Raw genomic sequence first — 20272 nt, 5'->3', positions numbered from 1 at the left:
TAGTGGCCAAGGATGTTATTAAACATCCTACAATGCACAGGATAACATCCCACAAGAAAGAATTATCTGTCATAAACTGTCAGTAGTGCTGAGACTGAAAATCCCTGGCGTAATCTGAGCTCAAAGATAAATGTAAATCTGTTGTGCTGCTCCAGAACTCAATACTATTTATTTTTGAATTTCATGTGGTCTTGTTTCCTTTTTGGGGTAAAAAATTGAAGGCTGAATATGTCATGTAAATAGCCTTTAAAAAAAAAAGATTTTATTAATTTGTTTTTGGAGAGGGGAAGGGAAGGAGAAAGAGAGAGAAACATCAATGTGTGGTTGCTTCTCGTGTGCACCCTAATGGGGACCTGGCCTGCAACCCAAACATGTGCCCTGACTGGGAATCCAACTGGTGACCCTTTGGTTTGCAGGCTGGTGCTCAATCCACTGAGCCACACCAGCCACGGCCTCATGTAAATACTCTTAAATGTTACTCAGAGAAGCAGGGTGTTTTTAGGTCCTTTGTTTTCTGCTAATCTGATAAATCAATTATTTATACAAATCTTTTTTTATGCAAATCTTTTTAACATTGGTGGTTGTTAAACTGTCTTTTGTAAAATGAATCAGGTGTTTCATGGGTCTCCTTAGAGAATGGATGAAAGAGAGCTGAGAAGTCAAAGCTTTGGCTCTCACCCTACCTCAATCAGAGTTGCTCTGTTTTGTATTTTGTGTAAGTATTCTCTGAAATTTGTTTGAAAAAAAACAATTCAACTACTAAAAAAAGTTTAAATAACACTGTATATAATAGATAAGTGTATTAGTCAGTGTTCTCCAGAGAAACAGATGTGTGTGTGTGTGTGTGTGTGTGTGTGTGTGTGTGTATACTGGTATATATGTATACGCACATGCACAAACACAGAGTCAAGCCTCGGTTCTCAAATGTTTTGGTTCTCAACCAAGTTGTTCATGGAAAAAAATGTCTTAGTTGTCTAACAAAACTTCAGATCACGATTCTTGGCCCAAAAATCTTTTGATGCTGATACCTGTATGATCAGTCACGTGTCTTTCAAGTGACAAACAAAGGAGATTAAGTTTTGAACAAATCATTTCTCAAACAGTTTTCTGGAACAAATCAAGTTCAAGGTTTCACTATATATATCTATATATTACATATAAATATAGATATATAGATATAGATATATCTATATTTATATCTACTTATGTATTTACATATAGAGAGAATGATTGATTTATTATGAAGAATTGGCTCACATGATTATGGAGGCTGAGAAGTCCCACAATCTGCAGTTAGCAAATGGGAGGCCCAGGAGAGGTGGTGGTATAATTCCAGTCCAAGGGCAGAAAAAGGTCAGTGTCCCAGCTCATGCAGGCAGGCATGAAGCAAAAGGGGAAAATTCCCCCTTCTGCCTTTGTGTTCCATTCAGTCCCTCAATGGATTAGATGTTGCTCACCCACATTGTGGGGAGGGGGGCGTGTGGGGCAGCTATCTACTATACTGAGTCCACTGATTCAAATACTAATTTCATCTTGAAGCAGGTTCACACACACTTAGATAACATTTAATCTGAGTACCCCTTGGCCCAGTTAAGCTGGCACATGAAATTAACTATCACAGTAAGTCATTGAAAACGTGAGTATAAATTTATTTTTTTATGTACTAGAAACACATAGGGAAATCTTTTGAAAGAATATTCCTGCATCTTTATAAAATCCACACCTATAGATTTTCATAAGTCTGGGATAATTAAGGGTAGATGGAATTAATAACCTTTTAGGTCCTATTGATAACAAGATTTGGGGAAGTTTTCATCACATGTCCCCCAGTCCTTGGAGCTGACTCTAGAATGAAAGGATTCTGAGACTAGTGCTTGAAAACGATGATTCTGCAGCCTCTCAAAAGTAGTAGAGTTAAAAGACTGTAAGGGAACTCTCTAGAGAAAACTAATCTCACCTTCTGCCCTTAGAGATGGTAGTGCTAGAGGAGATGTGTGGTAGGTATGTAGAAGGACATTTTCCTATTTCTTTCACTGTTCCATGTCTTAGAAATGAGAAATAACTTTTGCACAGCCTCAGAATCACTTGTCAATATAAACTGATTGAGGGCAGAAACTATATTGCTTTTCTTTTTTGTAGCTCCTTTAGCTCCCTAGCAAAGTTCTTTAAACACTTCATGTGTTAAATGAGTAAATATAAAGAGGCAGGAAGGTATCTTTTCCTTCCTACTGTCTCTTGCTCCTTACTCTGTAGGCTCACTGAGCCCAGCTCTAGACAGACTTATGAAGCAGATCCGGTTTGTCTTTGGTGCCCTTTGCCCACCAGATGTTTCCTTCACTCAATACACCAGTATTTCCTCCTACCCAAGATCATTTCACTCTTAAATTCTAAAAAGTCCTGTTCTTCCCAGGTAACATCCCATGCTGGAGGTCTCTCCAAAATCCCATTTAAGATTCCCTGTTATATGCCCTATTTCTTAATCTCTATAACAATTTTACAGGGTTAGGGTCAGGATCCCTAGGAATGAGGGTTACAAAGAGCCTTCAAGCTCTTGTCTCAGCATACAGGTAAGGTATAAACACTTTCTACCATCTCTTATCATATCTAAGCATTGATCCCACCCATGTTGGACAATATACACTTCCCAAGCACTTTTTTCACTCTCAGAAAGCAGTTTGCTGTGATGCAAGGGTTGTTTGGTTTTTAAGGGGAGATAAGCCATAAAAACAGAGCAACCCCTTCTTGGATCACCATACTTCCTACTGCTCATGGTTCAAAATTACTGTCCTCCAAATTGATACATGGAGAAAAGCACAAGCATCTGCTGGAGCAGCCATTTCTCTCCATGTGTGGGTTATTCTCTCCCTTGGCTCACAGGAAGTAAAGGAAACAAACTATTTTGTTGATTATATTACAGAGAATCAGTATTAAGGATTTACTCCTTCCTTTATTTAACAGTCATCATGTACCCACTATGTATGGGTAGATTGGGATAACAATGACCTCCTTAGTATATTGACTTGTTTTCTGTTTCTTTCATCAGCAAAAATTTTCAGGGAAACAAAAGAATTGTAAATGGTTCAATAACAGAAGCAATCAATAATCAAACATACTTAAAATTAAACTTTTAAACTATTGTGGGCAAATGTTCCCAGGTTTCATTTAAAGGCAAAATCAACTTGAGCACCACATGTAAACATAAAATAATATGATTAGTTTTCTTCTAAAAGTAAACCTGAGAGAATGTACCCATTCAAAAACATAATCTCCCAGTTAGTGTAGCCACCTTGAGAGTCCGTGCCCTTTTTCTATTGGTGTGGCAAGCACTTGTCTTTGGGAACTAAAATTAGTTTTACCTTGGGTATGATGTTCCTCTTCTGGGATCCCTGGGCATCCTGGGCTTACATCTATCAAAGAACTTGTCACACTGGGTTGTCTGTCTCCCTTACCTGGCTAAATACCCTCTGAAGGAAGGGATGCCATGTGATTTTGTATCCCTGAGGCCAAGCATGTGCTCAGTAAGTTGATTTGTTAGTTTATTGAAAAAAAAATCTCTTCATCATATTTTTGGACCACCTTCAGTGATAACACATTGTTCTTTTAATGGAGAATGTGATTTTTTGAGGAACAGATGGTATTCAAAAACATGTTGGGCAAATAAGGTATTCATAAAACTTAGTAACTCTGTCTTTATTTTAAAATGAGCTGTTATTAAAGTATATTGACTACTTTTCTTCTGTGATTCATAAACTGGCTCTGAAAACAACTCCAAAGAAGGAATTACAAAATGTTTTGAGCAATAGAAGCTTCTCAGGGCAATATCTTTGAAAGACTGCATTCATTTATATGTTTAAGTTCCAATATGTGTTTAGAGAAGAATCAAACAAACAAATAAATATCTGTCTTGAAAATTATTAAACACATACTCTAGGAGCAAAAGCATACATTTTAGAATTGAAAGCTGGAGGTGGATGGCTGCATTCAAATCCTGGCCCTGCCTCTACCTTAGCTGTATAGTCTTGGACTAATTATTTAACCTGTTGGTACCTCAGTTTCCTCATTTGTAAAATGGGGATAAATAGTACCTTCCAGATATGGTCATTGTAAAGATTAATTGTGTTAATCACATAAAGTGCTTAGAAAATAGAACCTAGTACATAGTAAATGTTCAGTAAGACTTATTACCATGATTACCTTTATCATCATAGTAATATTTGAGGCACTGGGTTAGATAATACTAAGCATAACAAAAAAGCACATTCTTGTCCTCAGGAAATTTACAGTCTAATTGGAAACAGGCATATAATTTATATTATAATACAACCTGATGGATGCCCTTACAAATGCCAACTGTCATTGTAGAAGAAACATGTGATATGGGGAGGACTTCAGTAGCAATAACATTTCAGTACTGTTCCTTTTTTGAGGGGGGAGAAGTTCAGCTTTTATGGTTAGAATTTCACAGTTTCAAACACTTGAGGGGAGGGGACAATAATCATACAAAATTCCACCTAGTAAAGTTTTAGGTGATCAGTGACTTTCTCAATTAAGTCTGCTGGTTTTGACCCAATTCCTAGGACAGTTTGAGAGCCTGGTGCAATCTGAGTATGTCCAGCATCTTGGATTAAATTTATAGTCAGCCCTGGCTGGTGTGGCTAAGTACTGGCTTGTGAACCAAAATGTCACCAGTTCGATTCCTGGTCAGGGCATGTGCCTTTGTTGTGGGCCAAGTCCCCAGCTGGGAGTATGCAAGAGGCAACCAATTGATGTTTCTCTTCACACATTGATGTTTCTCTCCCTATCTTTCTCCCTCCCCTCTCTCTGAAAATAAATAAAATCTTCAAACTAATAAAACTTACAGTCAGTCCCAGAATCTTTGCATGGGCCAATCATGCACTCAGAATTTCTTCATCAGGGACTTTGACCACAGTATTGATGTGGTTTGGGGGCTACAGTATTCCCATTGTTTGACAAATTCAGGATTTCTCTTTTGTATTTGCTTGTAGGCAGAAACAGCAGCATGAGAACAAGTACAGCCGCTTTCCCTTTTCCCATCTTTAAGTCATTTCAAACCACAAGAGTCATTTTGTACTCCCCACTTTTTCCTAAGATGCTTGCTTCAGTTCCAGTCTCTAGGTATGTCTCATTCACTGAGCTTTTGAGGATTGTCCCAAAGCGTACAGATGTCCCAGCCCAGGCAAATGCCACAAGCTACTCTAGAAGCCAAGCTGAGTGCACCAGCTTGAACAAAATATTCCACAGCAAAGAATTTGGAGAGCATCTAGAGAACCTCTTCTCCACCTCACTCGTGTCTTTAGGTTTTTCACTTCTGTGTAACAAACAAGCTTCTATCCTCATTACAGCTCCATACGTGCTGAATGACTTTCACTCAATCCAGAACATTGTGTCTTGAGAGTATGAGTGTCAGTACAACCAGATGCTTTATATTCATTGGAGTGATGAGAACAGAAGGAACTGAGTCTAGAGATAACATTCTTTTACTAAAATATTTCTTTGTTTCAAAAGGAATTGTATGTGGTGTTAATGCCTGTGAAACTGTTCAATGTTCCTCACCTCACTTTGAATAGAAACCAGTTTGGATAGAGAATTCATAGACTCTATCATCAATTTGTCTCTCTTTTTTAAAAATTTAGTTCCAATTTCAAAAACTAAGATACAGTGTTGCTCTAATCCTGAGTGAATAGAATAATGTAGAAGGACTTGCCATTTTACCATGATAATTTAGAGCTTTACTATGGATTAAAATTGCATCAAAATTTAAAATAATAATGTTAAATAATGATATAATTTGCATTTGAGGAATATATTATTTCATTATTGTGTCATTTATTTTACTGCACAAAAAATAGATTTTTCTCTTTTTCTTTTTTTAACATGGTAATAAATGCTGTTTATTACTTCTTTAAATTTAAATAATACTTCAACATATACCCTGTGAACTGCAAAAAATCAAATACATTTACAGTATAATTATCGGTCACCAAAATGGAGAAGGAAAGGAAGCTTTACAGTTGTGAGAATATGCAAATATTCTCATTAAGGCAGTATTGACCCAGATGACCACATAGTATCTGTCCCCTCAAACACCTCACAACTCTGGAGTGCCCATTGTGACAAATGTGTGTCAGCATGCAGTATTTTCTAAATTCTCACACGTTCTTCATTTTCTGACTCATGTGGTGAGCTGGGAATAGGCAGTTGGTCATAGACATTGTGCCCTCCTTCCCTTGTCTGACCAAAACTTGAAGCAATCACATCCACTGCCAGGCCAGTTGTAGCCTTGGCTTCTTCCTCTGAAGCAGCCAACTGAGAATTCACTTCAACAAGATCCAGTGCTGACAGCAGCCCTGTATTGTGTATTTCCTCAGTAATATGCATGCCATCTCGATAGGTCAGACCCCTACAACAGGGGTTCCTGTGGCTGGAGCTACCACGGGGTCAAATGCATCAATATCAAAACTCAGATGGATTGGCCTTTGTCTTTTGGCAATCAGCAGATTGAATGTCTGTTCCATGACCTTCTGTATACCAAGTCTATCTATGTCTTTCATGGAAAAATACTGGATATCATAATTCTTTAAAATAAAATGTTCAGGAGGGTCCACATCTCTTAAACCAATATAGAGAATACTTGGGGAAGAAATACAAGGTGTGATCCAGAAAAACCCTGGGAGCTATGGTACCTTGTCCTGTAGTTCTCTGAGGAGAAATGAAACTGGCCACCCATGGAGACATCCAGATGAAGTGGTGAGGGGTGTACTGACGTCAGCATGGGCATCAACTCAGATCACACAAAGATCTGGGCAGTGCTGGGCATGGCCACTAATGGTACCAATTGCCAGGCTGTGGTCTCCTTCCACTGTGACACAGCTGTAGCCACCCGACACTGCTCTGCTAACTACCTTAGCCAGTTCCTGGTTGGCAAGGCCCACTGAGCGAGGATTCACTATCAGGTTGTTGTAGAGATCATCTTTGGGGGCTGGAGTGAAACTCAAATCTCCAAAGTCTTTTAGGTGGCAGCCCAAATTGGAGAGCCTTTTCATCAAGCCAGCTTCCCTTATAGCAGCAGGACCATACTCAACTCCTTTTTTTTTCTGCCCCTGTGAGAATGGGGCTCCAATCATAGTCACAGAGTGCACAGACTTTTTCAGGATGAAGTGCACTTGCGTCCGGAGACATGAGAGGCTGCTGTTTAGGGACATTGTGGGTAGCGCAGGATGTTGCCAAGTGACAGGCTGCTCAGTGGGGCTCATAAGTCAGATTTTTCAATTAAAATATTTATTGCCAACTTCTGGTCAAGATGGTGGCATAAGCAGACATGGCTCACCTCTTCGCACAATCACATCAAACTTACAACTAAAATATAGAACAACCATCACTCAGAACTGTCAGAAATCAAGTTTAATGGAAGTCTGATAACTACGGAATTAAAGAAACCACATCCATCCACACTGGTAAGAGGAACACAGATGTGGAATGGGGTGGTCCCTCATCCATGTGTGGTGGATAAAAATTCAGGAAGGATATTTCAGGAGTGAGGAGTCCCAGCCCTATACCAGGGCTCCCAGCCCAGGGTCCTAGTGCCAGGAAGGTAAGTCCCCATAAATTCTGGCTATAAAAACAAGCAGCGACTGAGTCATTGGAAGAAATTTCTGGAGCCCCAGGCAGTTCCTCTTAGAGCACCCACACACGGACTCACCTACTTAGACTCACTCCCTCTGAGCTCCAGCACTGGGCTAGCAGCTTGAAAGATACCAGTGGTATACAAGGAAAAATGAAGTAGCTGGTATCAAGGTGAGCAGAGGCCATTGTCCCTTCTCTGGGCCCTCCTCCCACAGATCCTTCAGACTGGTGCCATAGCTGAGACTCTATCAACCTAGCTAACACTGTGTGATGATCCACCTTTGAGATCCCCAGAGACTCCACCCCACCCAACTTATGGGCACACCTAAGCTGCTTTTCCATATGAATGGCTGGTCTTGTCTCATGCCTCACAATTTCCTGAGTCCTATCAAACAAGCAACAGCTGGCCTCAGTGAGCCCCAGGCCTGGCAGTAGCAGCAGCCAGACTATATTCACAGCTTGGCTTTTGCCTGGGAATCTCCAAACCCAGCACAAGGAGCAACCATCTCAGATTGCTTTATAGCTCAGGCACGGTGGCCACAGACAAAACAGGTGAGGGCTGACCTTGGCCTACACCACCCAGGAAACACCAGGGCCAGCTACAGACCATGTTAGAGTACCACCTGCACCATTGATCGTCTTGCACAGTTGATCCTCCACTGCCCTGCACAGTTGGTCCTCTACTGAGGGTAGAGGTTGGTGGCCAGTGATCACAGCCAGTCCTTGCAGCTGACTGGCCTGGGTAAATCCCTCTCATTGATCTGCCAACAGCAACCAAGGCTCAACTACAAGAAGAGGGTGTACTCAGCCCACATGAAGGGTGAACCTCAAGTACCCAGCTTGGGTGATAGGGGAAGCTGTGCCACTGAACCCTATAGGACACTTACTACATTAGGCCACACTACCAAGACAGGGAGTCATAGCAGCTCTACCAAATACATAGAAACAAACACAGGGAGGCTGCCAAAACGAGGAGACAAAAAACATGGCCCAAATGAAAGAACAGATCGAAACTCCAGAAAAAGAGCTAAGCAAAATGTGATAAGCAATCTATCTAATGCAAAGTTCAAAACACTGGTTATAAGGATGCTCAAGGAACTTACTGAGACCCTCAATAGCATAAAAAACATCCAGTCAAAAATGAAAGATACACTAATTGAAATAAAGAACAATTTACAGGGAAACATCAGTGGAGTGGATGAAGCTGAGAATAAAATCAATGATTTGAAATATAAGGAAACAAACAAACAAACAAAAACAACCAGTCAGAACAACAAGGGAAAAAAAGAATCCAAAAAAATGAGGACAGTATAAGCAACCTCTGGGACAACTTCAAAAGGTCCAACATTTGCATCACAGGGGTGCCAGAAGGAGAAGAGGAAGAGCAAGAAATTAGAAATCTATTTGAAAGAATAATGAAAGAAAACTTCCCTAATTTGGTGAAGGGAATAGACATGAAAGTCCAGGCAGCACAGGAAGTCCCAAACAAGATGTATGCAAAGAGGCCGAGCCCAAGACACATCATAATTTAAATGCCAAGGTTAAAGATAAAGAGAGAACCTTAAAAGCAGCAAGAGAAAAGCAGTTAGTTACCTACAGGGGAGTTCCCATAAGACTGTGAGAGGATTTTTCAAAAGAAACTTTGCTGACTTGAAGGGATTGGCAAGAAATATTCTAAGTCATGGAAAGTAGGGACCCGCAGTCAAGATTGCTCTACCCAGCAAAGATACCATTTAGAATTTAAGTACAAATAAAGAGCCTCCTAGACAAGAAAAAACTAATAGAGTTCATCATCACCAAATCATTATCATATGAAATGTTAAAGAGATGTATTTAAAAAAAGATCAATACTATGAACAATAAAATGGCAATAAATGCATATCTACCAACAATTGAATCTAAAAAACAAACTAAGCAAACAAGAAGAGCAGAGACAGAATCATGGATATGCAGAACATTTTGATGGTCGCCAGATGAGAGGGGATGTGGAGGAATGGTGAAGAGGTGAGGGGATTAAGAAGTGCAAATAGGTAGTTACAGAATAGCCATGGGGATGTACAGTAGAGGATAGGAAATGGAGTAGCCAAAGAACTTATACTCAGGGTGCATGGACATGAACAATGGTCAGGGGATTGCTTGAAGGAATGGGGGTGCTGGGTGGAGGGGGAGGTGGAGGCAAAGAGGGAACAATCAGGCCAACTGTAATAGCACAATCAATAAAATATAATTAAAAAATAAAATGTTGGTTGCATTTTTAAAAATAGAGTTTCTCTCCCTCAGAAATAGTTATGAAGATGACAATTTATGTTGAATCAGTTATTTTGTATGATTCATGGAGAAAGAGTTTAAAAATAACTACGTAATAAAGACAGAAAACTGTTTATTCACAATTGTGAGTCATCATAATTATTTTTGAACATTTGGTAAATCCTATTTCTGTGACCTTTTAAGTATTTTATTTTATTTTAATGTCACACATGAGAGATTTATTTTTTACTTTTATGTTTTGACTTTTTAAAGTATATTTTATTGATTATGCTATTACAGCTGTTCCAATTTTTCCTTCTTTGTCCCCTTCTACAGATATCCCCCACCCCTCCAACAATCCACCCTCCTTAGTTCATGACCCCTTAGTTCGTACATGTAAGTTCTTTTTTTTTCCCTAAAGATTTTATTTATTTATTTTTAGAGAAGGGAAAGGAAGGAGAAAGAGAGAAACATCAATGTGTGGTTGCCTCTCATACGGCTCCTACTGGGGTCCTGGCCCACAGCCAGGCATGTGCCTTGACTGGGAATTAAACCAGTAACCCTTTGGTTAACAGGCCAGCACTCAATCCACTGAGCCACAACCAGCCTGGGCTTGTGCATGTAAGTTCTTTGGCTTCTCCATTTCCTATACAATTCTTAACCTCCCCCTGTCTATTTTGTACCTACCAATTATGCCTCTTAATCCCTGCATCTTTTTCCCCATTATCCCTCTTCTGCCTCCCACCTGATAACCCTTCAAATGATTTCCATATCTAAGATTCTCTTCCTGTTCTAGTTGTTTGCTTAGTTTGTTTTTGTTTTTGCTTTTTATTTATATTCAGTTGTTGAATAGTTGTGAGTTTGTTGCCATTTTAGTGTTCATAGTTTTGATCTTCTTTTTCTTACATAAGTCCCTTTAACATTTCATATAATAAGAGCTTGGTGATGATGAACTCCTTTAGCTTTACCTTGTCTGGGAAGTATTTTATCTGCCCTTCCATTCTAAATGATAGTTTTGTTGGATAGAGTAATCTAGGTTGTAGGCCCTTGCTTTTCATCACTTTGAATACTTCTTGCCAGTCTCTTCTTCTCTGCAAAATGTCTTTTGAGAAATCAGCTGATTATGGGAACTCCATTGTAGGTAACTCTCTGCTTTTCTCTTGCTGCTTTTAAGATTCTTTATCTTTAACCTTTGGCATTTCATTAAGGTGTGTCTTGGTGTGGTCCTCTTTGGGTCCAACTTGTTTGGGACTCCATGTGCTTCCTGGACTTGCATGTCTATTTCCTTCACTGAATTTGAAAAGCTTTCTTTCATTATTTTTTCAAATCACTTTTCAATTTCTTGCTCTTCCTCTTCTCCTTCTGGCACCCCTATTATTCGGATGTTGTAACATTTAAAGTTGTCCTGGAGGTTCCTAAGCCTCTCCTCATTTTTTTGAATTCTTGTTTATTCATTCTGTTCTAGTTGAATGTTTATTTATTCTTTATGTTCCAAATAATTGATTTGAACCCTGGCTTCCTTCCCTTCACTGTTGGTTCCCTGTGAATTTTTCAAAATTTCACTTAGTATAGCCTTCATTTCTTCCCTTATACTTTTGCTGTACTCAATGAGTTCTCTGAGCATCCTATCACCAGTGGTTTGAATTCTGCATCTGATAGATTCTGTATCTCTGTTTCATTTAGTTCTTTTTCTGAGGTTTTGTTCTGTTCTTTCATTTGTAGCATATTTCTTTGTCTCTTCAATTTGGCAGCCTCCCTGTGTTTCTTTCTGTGTATTAGGTAGAGCTGCTTTGACTCCCTGTCTTAGTGCACCTGTTCGGTTTATGGGACAGAGCCTTTGGTATTTTCCTGGGTGGGGCAACCCACTTCACTGCTTTGTGGCTCTGTGTGTGGGGAGGGAAGTATTGGAGAAGGCACAATGACACTACCTGGCTGCTGGAGGCTTGCCTGGTACTCACCCCATTTCCAGTCACTTCACCCACTGCCCATATGTGACTAGTGCCCCTCTAGCTATTGCCCTAGTGTTGGTTGCCAGAGTGGGTGGGTTTGCATACATTCTAGGACTGCACAGGCCCTTTAAATGGATTCTCCTAAGAGACCAGAATTTTTTTCCACCACTCCAACCCCCACTGGTTTTTACAGCCTGAAGTCATAAGGCTTTATTTTTCTGGCACTGGAATCCTGGGCTGCATATTCTGGCCTGGAGCTGAGATCGCTCGCTTCCAAGGTATCCCTCCCAATTTTTATCCACTACATGTGAATGTGAGACTGCCCATTCCACCAGCTGCCGCCACCGCCACCTCACCGCTACCACCTTGTTGCCCCCACACCATGTCTTCTTCTTCCCAGCTCCCCATCTCTGTCCCTCCTACCCATTTGGATTAATGTGTCTTCTTTAAACCTTTAGTTGTCAGACTTCCACACAGTTTGTTTTTCTAGCAGTTTTGGGTGTTTTTTTGTTTTGAGGTTAGTTTTGATCCTTCTTGTGGTTGTGCAAGGTGGCAAAGCATGTCTACCTATGCCTCCATCTTGACTGGAAATTTTGACTTTTTTTTCCTGGACTCATGTTGTGTCAAGAGTCCACATGCTGCAGGCCAGCACAAAGCAGTCCCACTGTGGACCGAGTGCCTTTCCAGTGACACTGCTGTCCCCACTCCCAGGAGGCTCAGTCCCTAGTCAGTCACAGGTGTGTGACCCTATGCCTCAGAACTTCCACCCATCCCACCCCTCACCTTGGGCTCCCAGCCTCCACCCTCTTGCTTTACTTCACATCTGGCACCTTGGTCATCCTTTTCCAGGATGACTCAAAGTAGTCAAACTTTTAAGTATTTAAAAACCCTTTCAGGGCTTAAGGCCCTCCTTTAGGAATTCTGCAAAAGCTTCACTTTGTGAGGAATATGGGCTTGAGGTAATAAGGAAAGTATGAGACAATAGGTTATATATGTGTTCCTGCCCTCTTCACATATTTTCAATTTCTTTTCTGAGAAGGTCAAAGAAGCCAAAGGATGATTTTTGGGAATTAATGTAATTGCAAAGAGAAACAGCAAGGCCCTGTAATCCTTCCAATATAGCATGTTATGTGCTTCTGGCCCCAAGAGCAGGGCCAATTAGGGGGTGGGGTGTGTATTGAAAGGTTTCTCTTTCACAACAGAAGAAAGTGAGTTTACCATAAGAATTTTTCAGAAGAGAACAGTGATGGCACCACAGATTTTTTTTTTTTAAGAAGGGGAAAGAGAATATGGCAGTGGTAACTAGAGCCACGTGCTATATTTGGCATTTGTTCCAGATTTGGTTAGTTGAAATGAATTTTCTGCTAAAAGTTTGTAATTACTATTTTGGGGATGGACGACATACCATTCTGAGTTGTATAGAACGAGCACACAGCTGTCATCTTCATTTTCCCCCAAAGGCTATTAAAAGTTTGTCCTAAAGGGAAGGATTTTATTCTGTTACATGGATCATGAGTAGAGCAATCATTAATTATATGAATATTGGTAGGAAAATCTGCATTCTGCACACGTGTATGATTAACACCATTTCTGGATACTAATAATGATGCCTAGAGTTTCCAGCCTCATTTGGAACTTCCTAAATGTTCTCAAGATGAAGTTTACACCAACTACAGCAAGTGTAATCTGTGTTGCACTTCTGACATCAAGATTTTTTTTTTTAAATCCAAGATAGACTTCAATGGCAATTTTGATTATGTTTTTCTTTCATAATATTTTGGGGCATCCTGACCCCCTACCCTTGTGAGCCTCTTGATTCCCTCCTTACTTTCCCATGGGTCCTCTGTACCTAGGCATTTTCAGTCAAGATGCCACTACCTCAAGGCTGCCCAGGTCCTTTCTGTGTTGAAATGCCACACCTAAGCTTCTCCTTTCCAAACACTGCTCCGACTTTCCAACCACCATCCCTCCTTTATGTTCCCTCAGTCTTAAACTATCCATGATGACATATTTCCTTAGGGAAATGTGCTCTTCCCTACTCCACTCCCTCTGTCAGTCAACAGAAGTAGCAAAGTCCTTTACTTTTGTAGACCTGTCATCAGGGTCAATGTGAGCTAGGGGAAAGGATACAAGGCAACAACAAGTTGAAAAGGGTTTTTATTTACTGTCAGAATAGCAAGGAACACTCCCTGAAGACTAATCAACAACTTTCCTTACAGCATGGCCCCCATCAACATCTCTAGAAAGCCTTCTTTTTTGTATCTGCCCCCGCCACACTCTACACCGGCCCTTCTGAATTATAGTGATATGTGTGGACATTGTTTAGCTCTCCTAAGAAAGCACAGGCCTTTGAGGCAAAACATCCAGACCTGATGTTTCTCTTCTGCCTGCCTAGGGCAGACTGTCTCCAAAGGGCCTTTGCACCCCTCTTTCTTTCCCTCTTTGGATCCTCTGCATGGCCGGTCTCCAGTGAGGTTTCTGCTCTTGTGGCCAGTTGTGATGCTCGTGGTGCTGGGATGCCCGGGATGATGAAGGATTGCGCCTCCCGACACCTCCCACCCTGCTGTGAGTGAGATCCTTCCCTGCCCCCCACCACTGGGAGTGACTAGGCTTGTTGCTGTTTGGGCTGTGGGTGCTCCCCAAAGAGAAGCACCCACACAATGGTGCCATCTCCCTACAAGAGCCAAGACCCTGGGGTCAAGAGCGCAGGGTCCTCAAGCTGAGCACTTCCTGCTGTTTGTGGAGGCCACAGGTCGGGCAGGGGGCTGCCTCTCAGAACTCAACGTTGCCTCCCATGTCTCCAGGGGCCACAGCACGAGGCCTGTGACCTGGAACCCAGCCCCTGTGAGTGGGGTGCAATGTCAAGGCTCCATCCTTCCTGTTGAGCAGGAACTTCCGTCCTGCCAGGCCCTGGGCTTGGGCGAGCTGACACCAACAAAGGCCTCTTTGCACTTAAAGGCTTGCCCAGCTTGTGGGGTTTGAAACAAGAATAATATTGCTGTATCACCCTCTGCTTGTGCAGGACCTTGCTATTCACAGAGACACTTTTCCTTCAGCATCTCATGGATGCCTCAGGATAGCCATATCAGGCGGGTTTTTCATAAACTGTAAATTCACCTGCTTCCTTCTTCATTTTTCCTGTCCTGCTGGTTGTATCCCTCAGTCAATTGCAATCCCTCCACCAAAAAATGTCTCAGCAGTATATGTGTCTGAGGAAAAAAACAGACATACTCATGCATATTAGTTGACATTTTAAGTCTGATAACACCATACTCAGTAATTGCAGAGCAGGAAAATACTCCCTAGTGAGCCAACATAGAGTTTCAGAGAAAATCCTTAACATCTATGAGTGTGGTATGGGGTCAGAAACCCAATTTACCAAACAGATCATGAAGGTATACTTATTTTAAAAGACATTCATAAAATTACTAAATGTGAGTGTGTACTTTTTTAATTTCTCTGGGTTTCCAAATAGGAGTTTATAGAAAGGAAGAGACTCATTCTATCCAATAGGTAATTAGTGGCTAAACCTAGGACTTGGGGCCAGTCTTTCTGAGCCCCAAACTCATTATGTGAGACTTCCTGTGATGGAAGGGCTTGCATCCAGGATACTCATTAAACACTAAGCAGAATGGAAGGAAAAAATGTCTTGAAAATCAAGGGCGTAAAGCCATAGTATATTAACAACTAACTAAAACTCAGATAAAGTACCTCTGAAAAGACTATATGCTGCAAAGCAATCAAATGGGAAACAGGGCCTCAGTTACTTAAAGAAGATTTATGCATAAAGGTCTAGAAACATCTAACAGCATGTTCTGGAGGAATGAACAGGAGCTGTCAGGGTGGAAAGCCAGACTCCTGATTGAAATCTTTCTGGCTCTGGAACCTCTTACAAGTCATTTACCATATTTTGCCATGCACAATGCACACTTTTTGCCCAATTTTTTGATGGAAAAATAAGGATGCACATTATACATGGGTAGTACTAATTCTATATCTATATACCATAAAATGAAAGGTTTTTTTCCCCCCTGAAAGTTTGGGCCAAAAATATGGGTGTACATTATACATGGCAAAATATAGTCACTTTCTTCAGCCTCCATCACTCATCTAAGATGACAGAATGATGCCAACACCTGAGTTATTCCCAAAGAGTCAACTGAGATCATCCAATCAAGTCCCCATATCTGCTCTGTTTTATCCTAAATGTCTTTTGAACCCTCCAGTTTTCTCTATCCTCACTCTTCTTTCTTTAGTTCATCTTTCCTCCTGGTCTTCCCCAGGCTGCATTCTTTTCATTCCACTCTCTACATTGCAGCCAAAGAAATTTTTCTAAAAGGTAAACCCAGTCATGTCACAAATCTGCTCACAACTCTTCAATAGTTTCTTATTACTCTCAGGATAAAAGCTCAACTCCTTACCTTGGTCTACAAGGCTCTTCATGGTCAGACACCTGTCTGCCTCTCTAGGCTCATCTCACATCACTCCTCTCAAATTCCATGCCTCAGAAGTAATAAACTAGTAGCCATTCCCCAGTGAGCCAATCTCTCTTACCTCCAGCCTTTCCAGTAGCTTGTTTCTCTACCTAGAACACTCAGCCCCTTCCAACACCCTCTTCCCCTCCCCTGACCCTGTAATCCTGCAGAATTCTTTGTTTATATTAGCCATCTGGGAGACTCTCTCCCATTCTGAAGTGCTACTCTGTGCCCACCCCCCTCCAGCACCCTATGCTTCTTTCTTCTTAGCACTCATCACCCTGATTGAAACTGTCTTCTGCCTTGTTGGTTTCTCCCACTCAACTTTACAGGACTGTGTCTTACTCATGTTGAATGAATGATGACTGCTTAAATACTGCAACTTGCTACACAAGTGTTAAGTATTATGTAATATTACTGTGTTTCAGTTGGTTATTAAATATTGTTGGTCTACTCACCCATTTGACAACTAACATTACATTTCAATTACATCATTCTGGTTCCTTCTTAAGCCCAATAATAATAAAGACTACCACTTACTGACCATTTGAACTGGGATAGATTCTGTGGTGAGATTTCAGGTGTATGATCTTGTTTACTCATCATCATGACAATCTTATGAACTAGGTCCTTTTATAACCATCATCCCCAATTTTCAGATGAAAAAAACTAAGGCAGGTTCAAAGAGATTAAGTAGTTTGTCCAACATCAAATAGCCATATTTTGAAACCAGATGCTTTGCGTACAACATCCAACATGAATGAGCATTGAGGACATTATACATTTCCCTGGCCAGTGTGGCTCAGTTGGTTGGGCATTTTCCCTCAAAGCAAAAAAGTCACCGGTCAGGGCACATGCCTAAGTTGTGGGTTTAGTTCTTGGTCAGGTGTAGGAAGGAGAGGCAACCAGTTGATGTTTCTCTCTCACATCGATGTTTCTCTCCCTCTCTTTCGCCCTCCCTTCCCCTCTCTCTAAAGGTAAATAAATAAATAAATTCTTTTTAAAGAAAAAGATCCAAACCTTGATTCTAACCATCTCTCAGTTCTGCCAAAGTCTTCAGATAAGGGCACTATTAACAGAGTGAACAGTAACTTCACAAAATGGAAGAAAATATTTGCAAATCACCTATCTAATAAGGTATCAATATAGAGAACTCTTAAAACTCAACAACAAAAACCCAAACAATGTGATTTTTAAAATGAGCAGAGGACTTGAATAGACTGTTCTCCAAAAGAAGATATACAAATGGTCAATGTACACACGAAAAGATGTTAAGCATCATTAATCATTAGTGATATGCAAATCAAAACCACATACCAATTAGGATGGCAATTATAAAAAGAAAACAACAACAAAAAAAACAAGGTTGGCAATGATATGGAGAAATTGGAACCCTTATGCATTGCTGGTGGGAATATAAAATGGTGCAGCCACTGGAGGAAACAGGATGGCAGTTCCTCAAAAAAATTAAAATTAGAATTACAATATAATCCAGCAATTTCACTTCTGGGTGTATACTCAGAAGGCAAAGCAGGGTCTGGGAGAGTTCTTTGTACACATTTATAGCAGTATTATTTACCATAGCCAAAATATGAAACCAACCTAAGTGTTCATTAATGGGTGAAGGTATAAGCAAAATGTATATACAAGGGAGGGGGGGCCAAAAAACCTGGTATTTATTTATAAAAAATTGTGTATTTATTCTTACATGTTTAAAGTTCAGTCACCTTCAAAGCACTCTCCATTTTATGGAATACACCTACCAAGACGTTTTTTCCACTGCTCCAAACAGTTTTTGAACTCATCAATTTTGATGTTTTTTAGTGCTTCTGCCGTTTGTTTGTTTGTTTGTTTGTTTCACTTCTTCCACATTGGCAAAATGTTTCCCTTTGGGGGAAACAAAAAAAGTTGTTTGGGGTGAATAGAGAGGGTGGGGCATGGGGATCATGTCATTTTTGCTCAAAAACTACCAAATACTCAGTGCAGTGTGGGCAGGTATGCTCGTAAATCACCCATCATGAAATGTGCAAAGGCATTGAAAGAGTCTTCAAAAAATAATTCACTGAAGCTAAACTCAGCCTCTCACAACAACCCCAGTGGGTACACTTATCCAGATGGGTTCCTAGAGCACTCACCTATGAGGGGAAAACTGTACTACAAGGGGCCTGCCCTCCAGAAGATAATTCAGGTTTGTTTTGGGTCCCTTCTCATGCATACTGTACAATGGAATATTACTCAGCCTTTTAAAGAAAGGAAATTCTAACACATGCTACAACATGAATGAACATTGAGGACATTATACTAAGTGAAATAAGTCAGTTACAAAAAGACAAATACTGTATAATTCCACTTATTTGAGATATTTAGAGTTGTCAAATTTTAGAGACATAAAGTAGAATGGTGGTTGCCAAGGGCTGGAAGGAAGGGAGAAAGGGGAGTTGTTGCGTGGGTACAGAGTTTTGGGTTCGCAAGACAAAAAAAAATGTTCTGGAGATGGATGTTGTAGTGGTTTCATAATAATGTGAATGTACTTAATATCACTAAACTTTACACCTAAGAATGGTTAAAATGGTAAATTTTATGGTTTGTGTATTTTATCACAATTTATTAAAAATCCCAGATTTTAACCATTTCCCAGTCCTGCCAAAGTCTCCAGATAATTTCCTCTGATGAGTTTGCTGCTTTCCCTCCAGATAACCTGTCTTTTATTTCTTTTTCCTCCTAAGACCAGACTGCTCTCTGCCAGGGTCTCTAGAGCCACAACATTTGTAGGTGCCCCTGGCAAGGGCAGGACCCAGCCTAAGGCTCTGGCTCACTCTCCTCTTGGGAAGAAAATGCATCTATTCCAAAGACAGCCAGCACATATTTTACTTACAACAGTCAGCAGATGGCTGTGGATGCTTTCTGTTCCCAGGAATCACATCGGGACTAATTGCACTGTGCATTTTCCATCACTGGTAGCTAATCTCAACAGTGACGTTGGGCATCATTATTAATAGGCCAAGGACAAACAAAAAGAAAGGGGAAGTGGCTTGGACTGAGTCACACAGCAAAGTTAGAACTTCAAGCTCCCAGCGACTAACCTCGCCCCCCCACACACCTGGCAACTCCAGAGACTTGCTGCTTTTTGTACTCTGGGCAACAGCTCTCTGGCTAACCAAGTGGGTCTGACTTGTCTTGCAGAGAAATAAAGCAAAAATCTTCCATGGGATGGTATCTTCTGATCTTTCTAATTCTACTGGTTGGCAAGAAACCAGAATACGCACTTCTTACTGAATGACCTTGAACATATTGAAAGCCTCTGGATCAGTTTTTCCTTCAGTAAAATGTAGACAAGAATTATTGATGCCCACCCCCAGAGAAACTGTGGATGAGCTAGGGAGAGACAGAATGGGGTACACTTACCCAACCTACTCTGCATTATCTTTTACATGGGTGAAATCCAATCCTGGCAGCACATCATTATCACATGGGTAGGCTTTAAAAAAATACAAATTCCTGGGTATTGACCAACCCAGCTTACTTGGACCTCTCCTCCATTCTCCCAGCTATGTGGCCGCTAATGTGAAGGGAAGCCCATTGAGTTGACAAGCACAGTAGTCTTCAGCTTTTCTATTTAAATCCTCTCCAACCTCATTTAAAGGTACCTTCTCTATGAGATGGGGAACAGTGAATCCTGTCTCCTTTGGGCCCTCACTTGGACTCATTGTTCATCAATTTTGACATTAGTCACATACTGCCTGTTATTTTTGCTTAACTCTTTCAAGTCTTTGCTTCTTGTGTCCTCAGTTAGCTACTGGAGGGTAAGAATTATGTCATACCCTTCTCTTATTGACCCCACAAATGTCAGCTCTATTAGCCCATAATATATGTTTAATAAATATGTGTTGACTTGCAAATCCTGTAATTAGAAAATATGGAATAATTTATTAAATATGAGGGAAGGTGTTCTGTGTC

At 40.6% G+C, this 20272-nt stretch overlaps 2 pseudogenes; both read right to left on the bottom strand.

The window, feature by feature from the left end:
- Nucleotides 1–4511: 4511 nt before the first annotated feature.
- On the bottom strand, nucleotides 4512–5281 carry LOC129076159 (peptidyl-tRNA hydrolase 2, mitochondrial-like; annotated as a pseudogene).
- An 881-nt stretch (nucleotides 5282–6162) lies between these two features.
- LOC129076158 (arginase-2, mitochondrial-like) lies at nucleotides 6163–7223 on the bottom strand (annotated as a pseudogene).
- Nucleotides 7224–20272: the final 13049 nt, after the last annotated feature.

The sequence above is a fragment of the Pteronotus mesoamericanus genome, unplaced genomic scaffold (genome assembly GCF_021234165.1).
Source record: "Pteronotus mesoamericanus isolate MK-2021 breed Mesoamerican mustached bat unplaced genomic scaffold, CSHL_Meso_final contig_57, whole genome shotgun sequence".
NCBI lineage: Eukaryota > Metazoa > Chordata > Mammalia > Chiroptera > Mormoopidae > Pteronotus > Pteronotus mesoamericanus.
This window is presented reverse-complemented; position numbering and strand designations above follow the sequence as displayed.